Here is a 12,908-nt window from a genome sequence, read left to right as displayed (position 1 = left end):
AGCTACTTATTCCAAAAAAAAAACGTTTGTAGGACGAGTTAAGAACAAAGTCGGATGACAGTCGCACAGAAAGATAAAAGTAACCTAACTTTAAAATGAAAACGAAATGACAGCAATAATCTCCAAAAGAGGTTTATAAATACACGAGCAGAAAAGCTGTGACCGTGAAGAGAAAGGAGAAAGAAAAGTTAGAATTTTGAGAGAGAGCGTCAGCTAAATTGAAGCCTCCACTGAAGTCGTAAAAACCAAAACCAGCGTATTTACCTTGGCCAACCAGAACAAAGTAACGTGTAAGAACTCCAGGAGCCTAAAGCGAACTGAAAGTAGACACATATAACGCCCTCGTCCTTGAGAAAATCATGGCTGGGTTTACTCTTGCATACGATTGGTGGAAAGAGTGCTTAGAGTTTTCTAACGCAATCAAGGAGAGTGGGAAAGCTAGCCCAATGGTAACACCGACTAGCTTTGATGGTCAAAAGGGATTTCTTTTCTCAAGAGTATCATAACTTTGAAAGCATGTAAAGGACTAAGATCTCTATAAATGCTACACTTTGTAACAAACTGCGATAATCATTTGCGGTGGTGTTTTCTGTGGGACAATTGTCTGTAGAACGAAGGATCCAAATCAGCGGCCACGTCGTTTGGGAGCTGAGAGATGTGTACAGTTCGTGTCCTATGCTTTTGAACCTCATTTAAAGGAACCCACTCATCTGGTAATCTGTTAAGGAGAGATTTAAAAACAAAGCCTTGAACATTTCTTTCTTGGAGTCACGACGTTAAACGTTGAATAGCCTCTCTGACGCGCTATTTCTGTTTCATTATTTGCTTCTTTTTTCCCACAATTTTCCAAATATAAATTGAGCAACTATATTCTTTTCCTTTTTAAGTTTATCCATATTTTCCAGGGCCCAGAAACTTAGATTAAGCCATTTCATCAATGGTAAGTTAAATATAAGACCACCTGAAGAAAGCTGTTTTCTAGATGAAGGAATAATAACATTACACATGTTAACATTCATCCCGCGGGGTCAGCGAAAATCGCTTTTCAGTTAGTGAAAAGTCGGTATTTCTTTTTATTCCGGTGGGTGTGGACCCTTTGCGAGGTTTTGAGTAGTTTTGTGAACGAACCACAGTTTTTAATCGATAATATATGATTTGTTAATGTTTTGGATTGAAACGGTAATGAGATAATTTCAAAAAAGGACGTATAAATATGAGAATAACGGTTGTAAATTCATCGAAGATGACCATATTTGCATAGATGGCAAATGTGAGATTACACGCGCAAATTTGTTGGTTTGATAGTAATACAAATTTAGTGTATATGAGCATATTTGCTCCTTTAGCAAAACATGAATAAAACACGTGCAAATGTTTTTATTTGAAGCCTCGACAACATTTGTAAAACAATGATGCAAACAAATGGATTTACACCATATTTGCCTACATTTTGTGCTGTAAGCAAACTTAATACTTTGCAAATAGAGCAAATCTGTATAAATGTAAGTCAAATTTGTTGATTTGCGGAGGTATCAAAAACCGAAGCAAAGATAAAGTAGATATCATATTTACTTCACATTTGCGCGCAAATACAACGGGAATAAATATCTGTATTTGCATCATCATTGCTTTCATTGCGAATTTAGGTCAAATCTGGAGGCCTAAATTTGCATCATATTTACTTCAGTTGCAAATCTGTTTAAATCCAATTTTTCGTGCAGTGTTAATAGGTAGAGCAAATATCTTGAAAAGTTAGCGAATTGGTGGGATATCCTGTCATCCAGGGCCCTCATAGCAGTATTAACACGCCTGTAGAGGCTTCCTTCTAAGGAAATAGGGATAAGCTCTGGCGGTGTGGAATACCAAGACCCGTATGACTCGGCAGTAATATACTTGCCTTTGTGATTAAAAGATTGTTTACGTTCTGTTTTTAAGAGATGAGTGACAAAGTATTGCTGTATGAGGAGCCTGATTTTACCGGGAATGAAAAGGTAAGATATTAAGTTAAATTAAATTTGCTGCGAGATTTATTCTTAGGTTTAAGATAGAAAAGAGTCGGAAAAGCTACGATGGCATGGACAAAAAAACTTAAGGCAGTTTCTTTTGACAGCTTTACGAGTTACGCAAAATGTTCTGAACTCATTATTACTTTGCAAGCGAGGGTTTTCATGAGAACAGATGGTCGTTTTTAACTCGTGGTTACGCGAATGAAATGCGTTCTGTGGTATATCGTTCCGAGGCAGAAAACTTAAGAAGTTTGTTATCAGATGTAAGCGGGAGAAAACCCTGTAAGCAGAGATCATCGCGTTCAAATGTAAACATTAATTGAGGGTGAGGCGAAACGTGACATAAGAATGGAAAATAGGGGAATTTGGCTTGTGCAGGCAAAGAAAGATTTGAATTGCAGCGTCTAAATTTGATAAATTTTGCAACCGGAAATTTGATAAACGCAGGATTTCATTTTGTAATGGTTTTGTAGAACGCCTGAGGTATGCGTTTATTATTCTGCGGAGTTGGATGATTACCATGATCATTCTGGATTTCTCCGTGACTCGAGTCAAGTCACTAAGTGAGACCGAAAAACTCTCGAGACTTTCTTTAGAGTTTTTTTTGTCACTTTAATCTTTACAACGCAAGTTTTGATCAGAATAATTGATATTTTCCCATTATATAACACATCTTCAGAAAGAGTTCGAGTCTCCATGGACATACCGACCCAAATGATTTTGGTTTTTCGTGTTATAAACATGATCACTTCAAAGGATCTATGGTCGAAAAGGGAGCCAAAGATTCCATAATAGTAACGCAACCTTACATGCTGTAGGACCACTACTAGCAAGTTGACAAACATGTTTCATTTCCACATTACTTTATTCACAAGTTGGCCATAGGCTTCCTTTGATTATGATATTGTATAAAACCCCTTTAACGTAAGATTTTCTCACAGCATCTATTACTTACTCGACAAACCTTTCGACAGTTTTAGGAAAGAATGATAGAGTTTTATGTGGCAACCCAAGTGCTCTATTGCAGTACGTTTAAAGCTTAACTTACAATCGAAAATGCCTCCCACTAGTCTTTTTAGAAGCCTAGTTCTCTATTTTGCTGCTAATATGCAGCATTCTGTACAGGACAGACCTTTTGAAACCCTTTCATTCACAGAAGTGATCTTAAACATGTACTTTGAAATATCAACAAATTATCCAGAAAGCACGTGAAGAGAAACGATAGAATGATTAGTTGAAAGAAGGTTTTTTTAAGTGTAAAGCCCAATTTCCTTAACTTCTGTATCAGTAAATGCATACCCCCTAAAAGGTAGAATTACTAATCAGATCTTGGGTCCATATGGTTTCTCGCCATAGCCTATTACCAAGGACAACCCGGACCTCACTATTGATCCAGTAAACTTTACCAAAGGAGCGTCCTCCGTGAAGGTCGGATCTAAGCAAAGCTCGTGGAATGTGTACACAGAAACCAACTACCAAGGAGCTACCTCCACTATATACCCTGGAAAAGTTTATCCAAATCCGGCGAGTATGGGCCTTGCTACCCCTATCATGAGCATGCGTGTTTCATGAACAATTCAGAAGAAGACAGCGTGGAAGTGTTTGAAGCAATCTAGCTAGAATTAGGAAGTTAAGTTAAATCCAAGGTTGCAATTTTTGCTTGACAAGCTAAGCTGTCCACGGTGTAATAAAAGAACGTCATTCTCCAAGCCGCGAGTCGTTTTTGAGTTATTAAAAAAAATAAATAACATCTATGTTAGCGAACAGAGAGTGGTATGCTGCTCGCACCAATCAGATCGTTTAGGGATGTATCTCGTACCAATCAGAGCGTCGTTTTTGTTCTTTGGTTTAAGAGGTGTTTAAGAGGCTGTCTCTCTTATTTCCACCAAGTCAATTTTGCGTCAAAAATAATTTTGCCTGAAACTCTATCAACAGAAAGACTTTACCTTGGAAAGAACTAAATTAGATTTGGTTTTATTCGAAATATTTTTCTGACTGCATTAGCGGCCATAATTATTTTCCAGTTCGTAGGGACCGTCGCAACGTCTCGAAAATTGAAAAATAGGCATATTTTGTAACATTGTAAAATATTTGATTCGCATAGTTAAGCCACAGAATTTATATAAGATTGCTCAAAAGCCTTTCTAGTTTGCCAAGAAAGTTAGAATATATTTGAAAAGGCGAATTTTAGCATATTCTGACCACTAGAAATCGCCATCGGCCGATGGCCGTAAATAACCTTGATTTAGACGTTAAGTTTTGGGATTTGGGACCTGCTTGACGATTCTATCCTACACAGCCGTTAAGTTTACCCTTTTATAGGCAAAAATATGCAAAAATCCCTGTACGTTTTCGATTTTCAAAAGTTATGACCGTTTGAATCAGCACATGTATGAGCATTCGCGATTTTTTCGCCCACACCAAAATCGAACAACTGGAGCAGATTTCGTCATAAATACAGCTTACCCGATTTGCAGCCCGGCTTCATGGCTCACTTCATAATTTTTCTAATAACCAAATCGGTGAAATCCATGATAACTTCAACAAATAGCCAGGTGTTGCCTTCGAAAAGTAGGCGGCATCCATCGTGATTCGTGGTATCAAAACAAACGTCGGAATTGGCCACATTTCGCGGTGAATCACCCATTTAACATCGCTGCAGAGCTGAATTTTTTCCAAAATCAGAATATAAACCCTCCATGTCTGGAAGCTGGGGGAGAAATGAAGGTTTCAGGCTTCTGAAGTGAAGAAATAATCGCTTAAATTTAGATCCAGTCCGATGTTATACTGTTCTCACAAAGGTCCACACAAAAGAGAAGACCGCTGATAGCTTGTGCCGTACGTTGTGCCGTATGGTTTTGTTTTGTATCCCAATGTAATATTTGGGGAGAAAAAGAATAAATGCTTTTACCTGGAGTTTGATATCATATAATTAATGAATCAATTTCAAATATCCTGAGCTTGCTTCTCTCGGTTCCGCGTCGATTGTGTCCACAGAACAGCAACCTGTCAATAGCCGGAGAAATCATGGGTTTAAGTGACATTTCAGATGTTCCTCGCTTCCCAAACTGGTGAACTTTATGATAACTCCAGCAAATACCTCCAAAATTCAGTAGTCGGCATCTATCGATACTCTTCTTTGACTCATTGTTGCGAACTAACCTCGAAAACTAAAGCCATGTTTCGCGCTTAATGTCCCGTTGAAACTTTGGATTGCAGCTGCATTCTCTTCAAGAATCAGTCATAGTACTCCACTTGTAAGTCTATGTGTCGAAGTTTGGCGTTTTGGAATTTAAAGCTGAACGATTGCACTATCGCGCATAACAGAGGTCCGCATTAACCATTGCGGGTGAACCCGCTGACCCTTTGTTTTTTTTGGAAGGCCTGCAAGTATAGTATGGCTTGCAAGTGCTTTTTCGAAACCAGAGAGGCTTCAGTCTGTAGTGAGTCTTCAGCGAGGTTGTTAAAGCTTTCATTGGACAGAGGATAGACATTGACGAAACACCCAGTGAAGGGAACAACAGCTGCAGTAAGCATAGTAGACGAATCAAAGAACACTCTCTGTATAAATAAGATTGGGAATTTTAGTAGCTTCCACAACTTCGAATATGGAGATATAGGTCTGAGAGTTTGGAAATGTTATGGCATCGGTAAAGGGAAGTACATTCCATATGACGTAATTTATATCAAGCACCAAGGTCAAACGTCCCTTCAAACCATAGAATCTCAACGGTTTTATGATCCTCCTGAAAAGCGTGTGGTCAAGCGTCGTTCAAAGGGCAGCAAGGAAACAGAGAGTACAACGTCATTGTTTGAATGCACTGTGTTTGGATGTGTTGAAGTGTTGGAAACCTTTTCGCAGCTGGAGCTGCACCTGGACGTTGGAAAGCATACAGTCAGTTAGGCCAGTATGATGCAATCAAAAGGGACTGGGCCCTTAAGTTCTCGTCGATAGATACCGCTGGTATCGAGTGTTCGAGCTGTTCGTTAGATTCCAGTACACCACTCACTTCTCCCGTGGATACTTCACCCCACTCGTCTCTACGAACAGGATGGGCCGTAAGGAAACCAAGGAGCAGCGTTAGATTTCCAGAGAAGGTAAAAGAATACCTAACGGCACGGTTTGCAAGTTGCAGTGGACATGCGAAATGCGAAAAATGAATTAAATGCACGTTTGTTCACTTTAGAACAGTGGCTGACAAAGAGCCAAGTTCAGAGCTTTTTCTCCCGGCTAGCAGCAATGCGACGAAAAGATCAGGGTGTGATCGGAATATCACTGGATAAGGAGGAAGATATCCAATGCGTCCAGGAAAATTCCGAGAGACAAGATCTGGTAGACAAAGTTAACAAAGAGATCAAAGTCTCACATCCAATCTGCTACGATACGTAGGACCTCTGTGAACGTCACCACAATAACACACCTCAGAAATTCAATGTGGTTTTGTTTAGAGCCATCTGTAGTCATTTTGAGATCCCTGTACAATTGAGAGACAAAAAACAGATCCTCATAGACAAACTGTTGGACGTGATTAGTGATTGTCAATGTGTTTCTCAGTAGACTTATGTAAACAATGTCTTATACGGTGGCTGAAAGTGTAGAATATGCTCTACAGATACAAACTACCTTTACTTCCGATATCAAGTTCTGACGGCGTTGTTCTAGTGTATTATATTATAATATCTAGTAGTCAGTGAAATGCTTTGATGAAATCGATTGAAAATTTACCAAAAGCAACACTTATAAAATCTGTTCATACGAAGCATGTGTCAAGTTTTTAACACGTTGGTAGCCGATTTCTCCGGCTATTGACAGGTCGCTGTTCTGTGGACACAATCGACGCGGAACCGAGAGAAGCAAGCTCAGGATATTTGAAATTGATTCATTAATTATATGATATCAAACTCCAGGTAAAAGCATTTATTCTTTTCGTCCAAAATTTTTCTCCCCAAATATTACATTGGGATACAAAACAAAACCATACGGCACAACGTACGGCACATGCTATCAGCGGTCTTCTCTTTTGTGTGGACCTTTGTGAGAACAGTATAACATCGGACTGGATCTAAATTTAAGCGATTATTTCTTCACTTCAGAAGCCTGAAACCTTCATTTCTCCCTCAGCTTCCAGACATGGAGAGTTTATATTCTGATTTTGGAAAAAATTCAGCTCTGCAGCGATGTTAAATGGGTGATTCAAGGGTAAACTTAACGGCTGTGTAGGGTCAAGCAGGTCCCAAATCCCAAAACTTATGCTAAAATTCGCCTTTTCAAATATATTGAGAGGGCAAATTCTAACTTTCTTGGCAAACTAGAAAGGTTTTTAAGCAATCTGATATAAATTCTGTGGCTTAACTATGCGAATCAAATATTTTACAATGTTACAAAATATGCCTATTTTTCGAGACGTTGCAACGGTCCCTACGAACTGGAAAATAATTATGGCCCCTAATGCAGTCAGAAAAATATTTCGAATAAAACCAAATCTAATTTAGTTCTTTCCTAGGTAAAGTCTTTCTGTTGACAGAGTTTCAGGCAAAATTATTTTTGACGCAAAATTGACTGGGTGGAAATAAGAGAGACAGCCTCTTAAATTTCAACTAAGTAAGGCCTAGTTCAAACGTCGATCTTTACATGTACCGAACCTAATTGCAATTTGGGTCGACTCGAATAATTAAGAGCGGCAGTTGATTCAAACGTCGATCCGAATTTAGTCGATCCTAATTGCAAAACTGAACATAACTCCATTGTAGTCAGCGGTTAATGCCTACCAAAATGGCGGAAAAAAATGCGGGCGGGAAGCACAACTCGTGGAAATGAAGAGCTTGTTTTTCTTGCAAATGCGATTAAGGAGGGTAGAAAAAGGCGACTCAAGATGCAGTTAGCATTAAACAACCTTGCTGTCAGGAGAAGACGAGTTTTGAATTTGGCTTGCCTTCTATTATTGCTTATTTCCCAAAGGAACATCACAGTTCCTCGTCCAGTTCGTTCGTGTCGTCGACTGAAAAGAAATTCTGGCTGGTGGGAAAATGTTTGCAACAACTATTCAGACGCAAGGTTTTAAAACAAGGGGAGCACGAGCCTTCCTCCTTTCCCGCCATATTGTTTGAATGGTTCGAAGGCTTTCGCGCATGGCACGTAAGCGAACTTTCTTGAATTGTGGGTAAAACATAATTATTTTAACGTATGTATAATGTATGCATTAAGTTGGGTACATGTAAAGTACGAGGTATGAATTAATGCCGATCTTTTACCGTTCTATCCGACTAGCCGAGTCGGATAGAACGGCACTGTCGTCGATCCGAATACAAATCTGCCGATCCTAATTGATTCAAACGTCGATCTTTACATGAACTTGATAGAAACGTTAGGTTCGGTACATGTAAAGATCGACGTTTGAACTAGGCCTAAGGGAGGATTCGGAGATAGCGGTTCGTAAAATATCATCGTCTTTTACAATGAGAAATGTTGGCTTTTCTGTGTTTTTAACGTATATTTTACCGCACTTCATGAGAAACGCGATACTACTGGACAGATGAAAGATATCAGATTACCTATAGTAAACGTGTAACCCATGCTGTGAAAATGGCGGATAGTTGTTCGAGAGAAAATGGAGACACTGTAGCATGATCATGGTTATTGTTCCTTCACGACGAGAGTGAGTGGAAAAATTTTGAATCAAATATTGCTTGAGGTGTTGATGAATTGCACCAAACATTTTGATTTGAGCAGTTCTTTAACGGCAAGCTTTGTTGTAAGATTCATGATTTGTTGAGTGTGCCGATTATATTTTTCTGGATTTGTTTGCTCGCTGCTATCTCTTGATGAATGTCTAATTAAAATTAACTATTTTGTGTATGTTTTCGATGCCTGGAGGAAGTGATAGGACCAATTCAGGTACCATCGTCAGCATGTTTATTTGATTTTGTTATCTGGGATGAATAATTTACAAAGGTAAGTTAATATGATGTGATCGACTAACGTCGAAAATATATTAAGTGGAAGGAACAGTTTTGGTCTCGGTCCGCACTTTTGTCAACAAAATAAACACATGCTGCTTGAAAAGATGATAATACGGACCATGTGCAAAGCTGTCAATTTGTTTCTCGAATGCTTCGCGTGTTAATTATTCAATAGTGACATCTCATTTACATCTACATCTACTTTTATTACGTTGATAAAATCTGTACAGACATCACACCAACCAACTCGTGCGCAAATTGAGAAGACTATATGAAGGCTTGAAATTATATTAAGATCGATTTTGATCAAGAAATGGGCCAGGAGTATTCCACAGGAGTATTGCACAATAGTGCAAGTAATCGTGAAAGCTGACCGCGGAGAAGCGATTACGTGACGGTCAGTAACTCCTAAGATGACATGTTATCACATACCAGATGAAAAAACTCTTTAGATTCTCAGTCTGCATTTTGTACCCAGTCCGAAGTCTGCAGTCTACATTTTGTATCCGGTCTACAGTCTGCATCATCAGTTGTACTCACAGGTATCCGTGGCACCAATACAATTTGTTTTTGGTTACAGTTATTCGCACAACACACACAATCTACCACAAAATACCTGTATGTGAGTTAATTCGACCTTTTCATTCTTTTCCGCGATAACATGATCCAAAAATCATCTTTGGCATCGACCACCCGTGTGGATAGCGATCGGAATTGTAAATTTCACAGATTTTGGCCAGCGCGCAGCGACTGCAATAATAGAGCTCACGGAATTCTATCTTGCTGCAAGTTACAAGGTACCTTCAGTTGGTTCACAGACAAAATATGGAAACTTCAGCTAGAATATTTTTGATACGAGCGTGATCAGAGGAGAGCCTGCCCTTCAACCTTAATTTGCATATCAAAATTTACCAATTTGTACAAAAGAATTCTCAAAATGCAGGCGGTAATCAGGCTAAAAAAGCATATCAGTGTATAGTTTATACACCAATGAGGTCACCGATTGCCTCAAAACCGCGGAACGCAATGACCTAGCCCTCCTTTCTACAAATTTGTTTCCATCATTAACGATTTTACGCTGTTATGGACCACAACGGTTTTGACCGACAGAACCCTACGTCCATCAATATCAACTGGACAAACCCAGCTTGACGTTTTGCGTGACGTGATCGTGCAAATTTTTCCCTTGTCATATGACCTATTTCGCGGAACCAAAATTAGTCAATGTAACTAATTAGAATCGAAGGTTATTAAAGTGGATTGAAGAATTTTACATTTTGCTGAGAATCTTAGCTTTTAAAATGTTTACTTAATTCATGGAGAGCAAAGATTGTTGTGGCTGCGGGTATTTCAGCCCTGATTTCTCTCCTGGAATGTCATTCACAGCTTTCCTTATGGAAATTGACACAAAGGGCAAACATAGCATAAAGGAGGTTATGCTTTGTGATCGTATTGATTCTTTCCGTTCTGTCTCGCACAGCTTTCCGGAGAAAATGGCACAGGAATCCGTCAGGTTGATATTCTTTGAACGTGAAAACTGCGGTGGAAATTGCGTGGAATGGCTTTGCAATTTAAATGCTTTTTTTTCGTTATCAACTGTTTAAATTTTAGCCTTGGGAATGTGATCCTTGTGGCAATATTTACGGATTTCTGAAATGGGTGCGTTCTACATTTCGCAATTAAATTCTTGTGACACTCGGATAAAATCGAACATGATCGAAAGCATTCGTTTCGAATCTTTTCCCGAGCCTGCGATCCATTTGACCAGCTTCATACCTCGACTCGTGGCGCCGACCAAAAGGATTGCATCACATGGTTAAAGACTCACATCTTCAATGTAATCGGTGCATGCTGATGGAGGGAAAGTTGAAGTGATTTCTTACATCCGTTGTATGTCTGTGCTGTGCTATGCGAGAGCATTCGATATACCTACCGACCTCGGACGAGAATCTTCCTCACCTACTTTACAAGATTCCCAGGCTCTAGATCGTCCAAAAAAAAAAAAAAAATAACTATCCGTACTCGTGAACAACAATTTCTCTTCTCTTCTCTCCCTCAACCTCTAAGAGTGACTAGGATCCAATTTTTCCTTATAACATCACCCATGAATCAAACATTCAGGTAATGAAAATAAAGGAAATGGTCATAAACTAGAGAAGCTCTGGATTATGAGACAAATTCTACTCATCAGCAACTTAGAGAATGTATATAGGGAGCAGTATGGAGAATATGCATACTGATGTTGGAGTGGAAAGGGTTCAATTCAATTCTTTTATATGAAAGCTATGCGTGTGTCAATAAACACGCCCTTTGATAAGATAAACAGTATTCGGTTTTATGCTAGGTTCTAATTGAAAATAACACAAATATTCCTAGAGTTGAGTTCATAAAGTTCTCGGTGCCAAAATAAGAAAATGTGAATTTTATTTTAAAGCAATCTTTGATTGATCGAGTGTCGTTAAACCAAAATGGCCGTTAAGAACAAAATAACTATCGGTAGGGGCCAATAGGAATACATCTTACATGTAAACTGTCTTAAGCGCGGGTAAACGTGAGTGAGTCAGGGTGCATATGCTATTTTGGAGCCTGGTAAAAGATAAATGGGACTCGGAAACCCTGTTAAGAGCTTTCGTAAAGAATTTTGAGAGGTCCTACAAGTATTTTGATTGCAAACGTTTCAGCATATTTAGTTTTTTGAAGAAGAATAAATTCGCTTGTTTTCTCTGAATGACAGCATCATTATTTCTTACCTCTCTCGTTACTATCGCACGGGAGAAGGAACGCTTGTTCCTCAACATTAGACTTTTCTTTTATTCGTTTATTTATTTAATGGCTTTTACCGTGAAGGTGCAGGACACACAACAAAGCGAGGCTCCAAATTAAGTGTGCCTTAAAGAGAAGCACTGTGAGAGTAAAGTGTCATTCCCAGGAACACAGCGCATTGTCCCGGCCAGGTCTTGAACCCGGGCCTCTCGACGTGGAGTCCAGTGCTCTGACCATTAGACCACTACGCCCTCCCACTCCCTCTTTTTGAAGGTATAGTATATTCCGTGACCTACCTACCCACCCATCCACCCACCAAATGTTAGAAAATACTACGAGTGCATCAAGACTATATCTGATAAATAAAAGTTAAGTCTATATTGTGAATTCTATGCATTGTGTAAAATAAAATTCTTTATTGTTTTTTTAGAGGGCACGGTAACGAATCTTGCAATCTGATTGGTTCTTTACCCGGTCAGTATTTTCCTATCTCTGCCCACGGGCCACGGTAACGCTTTCGTGAGTCGCCGAGTACATCCCAACTTTCGTTGTCATTTTTCATAAATATACCTCGTTTTCCGGCTGGGCAGTATTTTTAAGCAAACACGTCAACAAATATACGCTCCTGGTGAGTCTTTCCAATTCCGTTCAATTTGGACATTTGTACCTTAAATTTCACAACAGAAATTGAAGGAATTGAGAAAAGGCTGCATCAAATTCCCTTGTGTCTCGTTGGAGTGTGCCGTTCGAATTTAGTTTTTGTGAAGGAAAGATCAGAGTTAAACACGCCATTACAGCAAACAAACGAGCAAACTCTCACAACTTCAAAATAAAAAATTGAATTTACTCACAATTACTTTCCTCGCCGTTTACTTAATGAACAGAGGTAAATCTTCGTACATGAATGTATGGTCGATGAGAGTAAATAATACTTTCCGTTAGATCATTAACTGATTTTTAAGAAAACATTGTCGTGACAGTCCTTGCCAAACTAGTTCTGTTGGTTTTCAAATGTTCCTACGATTTTTTTTTCTTGTGCGCTCTCTAATTGACAGGTGTCAGATTGTGACAGATACTTGTAAAAATAATGTTTCAAAGTTTGTTTGGAAGCCTTTTAAATCACCTTTATCGTTACGGAAATGAAAATGTTTCGCTGAGGTATCTCTCTTAAATTTGCAT

General features: G+C 39.0%; 2 long non-coding RNA genes across 3 annotated transcripts in view; one reads left to right on the top strand and one right to left on the bottom strand.

Moving 5' to 3' along the window:
* LOC149053856 (uncharacterized) overlaps positions 1 to 12,908 on the bottom strand; it is a 55,948-nt gene that overhangs the window by 12,579 nt on the left and 30,461 nt on the right. Inside the window, exon 1 of one of the 2 annotated variants that reach the window (XR_016183998.1) lies at positions 4,473 to 4,805. The exons of the other annotated variant lie outside the window; for it this stretch is intronic. This is a non-coding gene — a long non-coding RNA (uncharacterized LOC149053856). Of the gene's footprint in view, positions 1 to 4,472; positions 4,806 to 12,908 lie in introns of those variants that run through there. 2 annotated transcript variants of the gene reach the window in all.
* LOC149053859 (uncharacterized) overlaps positions 1 to 12,908 on the top strand; it is a 36,668-nt gene that overhangs the window by 6,927 nt on the left and 16,833 nt on the right. The gene's annotated exons all lie outside the window — the stretch shown is intronic.

Source organism: Pocillopora damicornis, chromosome 1 (genome assembly GCF_964200805.1).
Source record: "Pocillopora damicornis chromosome 1, jaPocDami1.2, whole genome shotgun sequence".
Taxonomy (NCBI): Eukaryota; Metazoa; Cnidaria; class Anthozoa; order Scleractinia; family Pocilloporidae; genus Pocillopora; species Pocillopora damicornis.
Note: the sequence above shows the minus strand (reverse complement) of the source record. Positions and strands in the feature narration are given on the sequence as shown.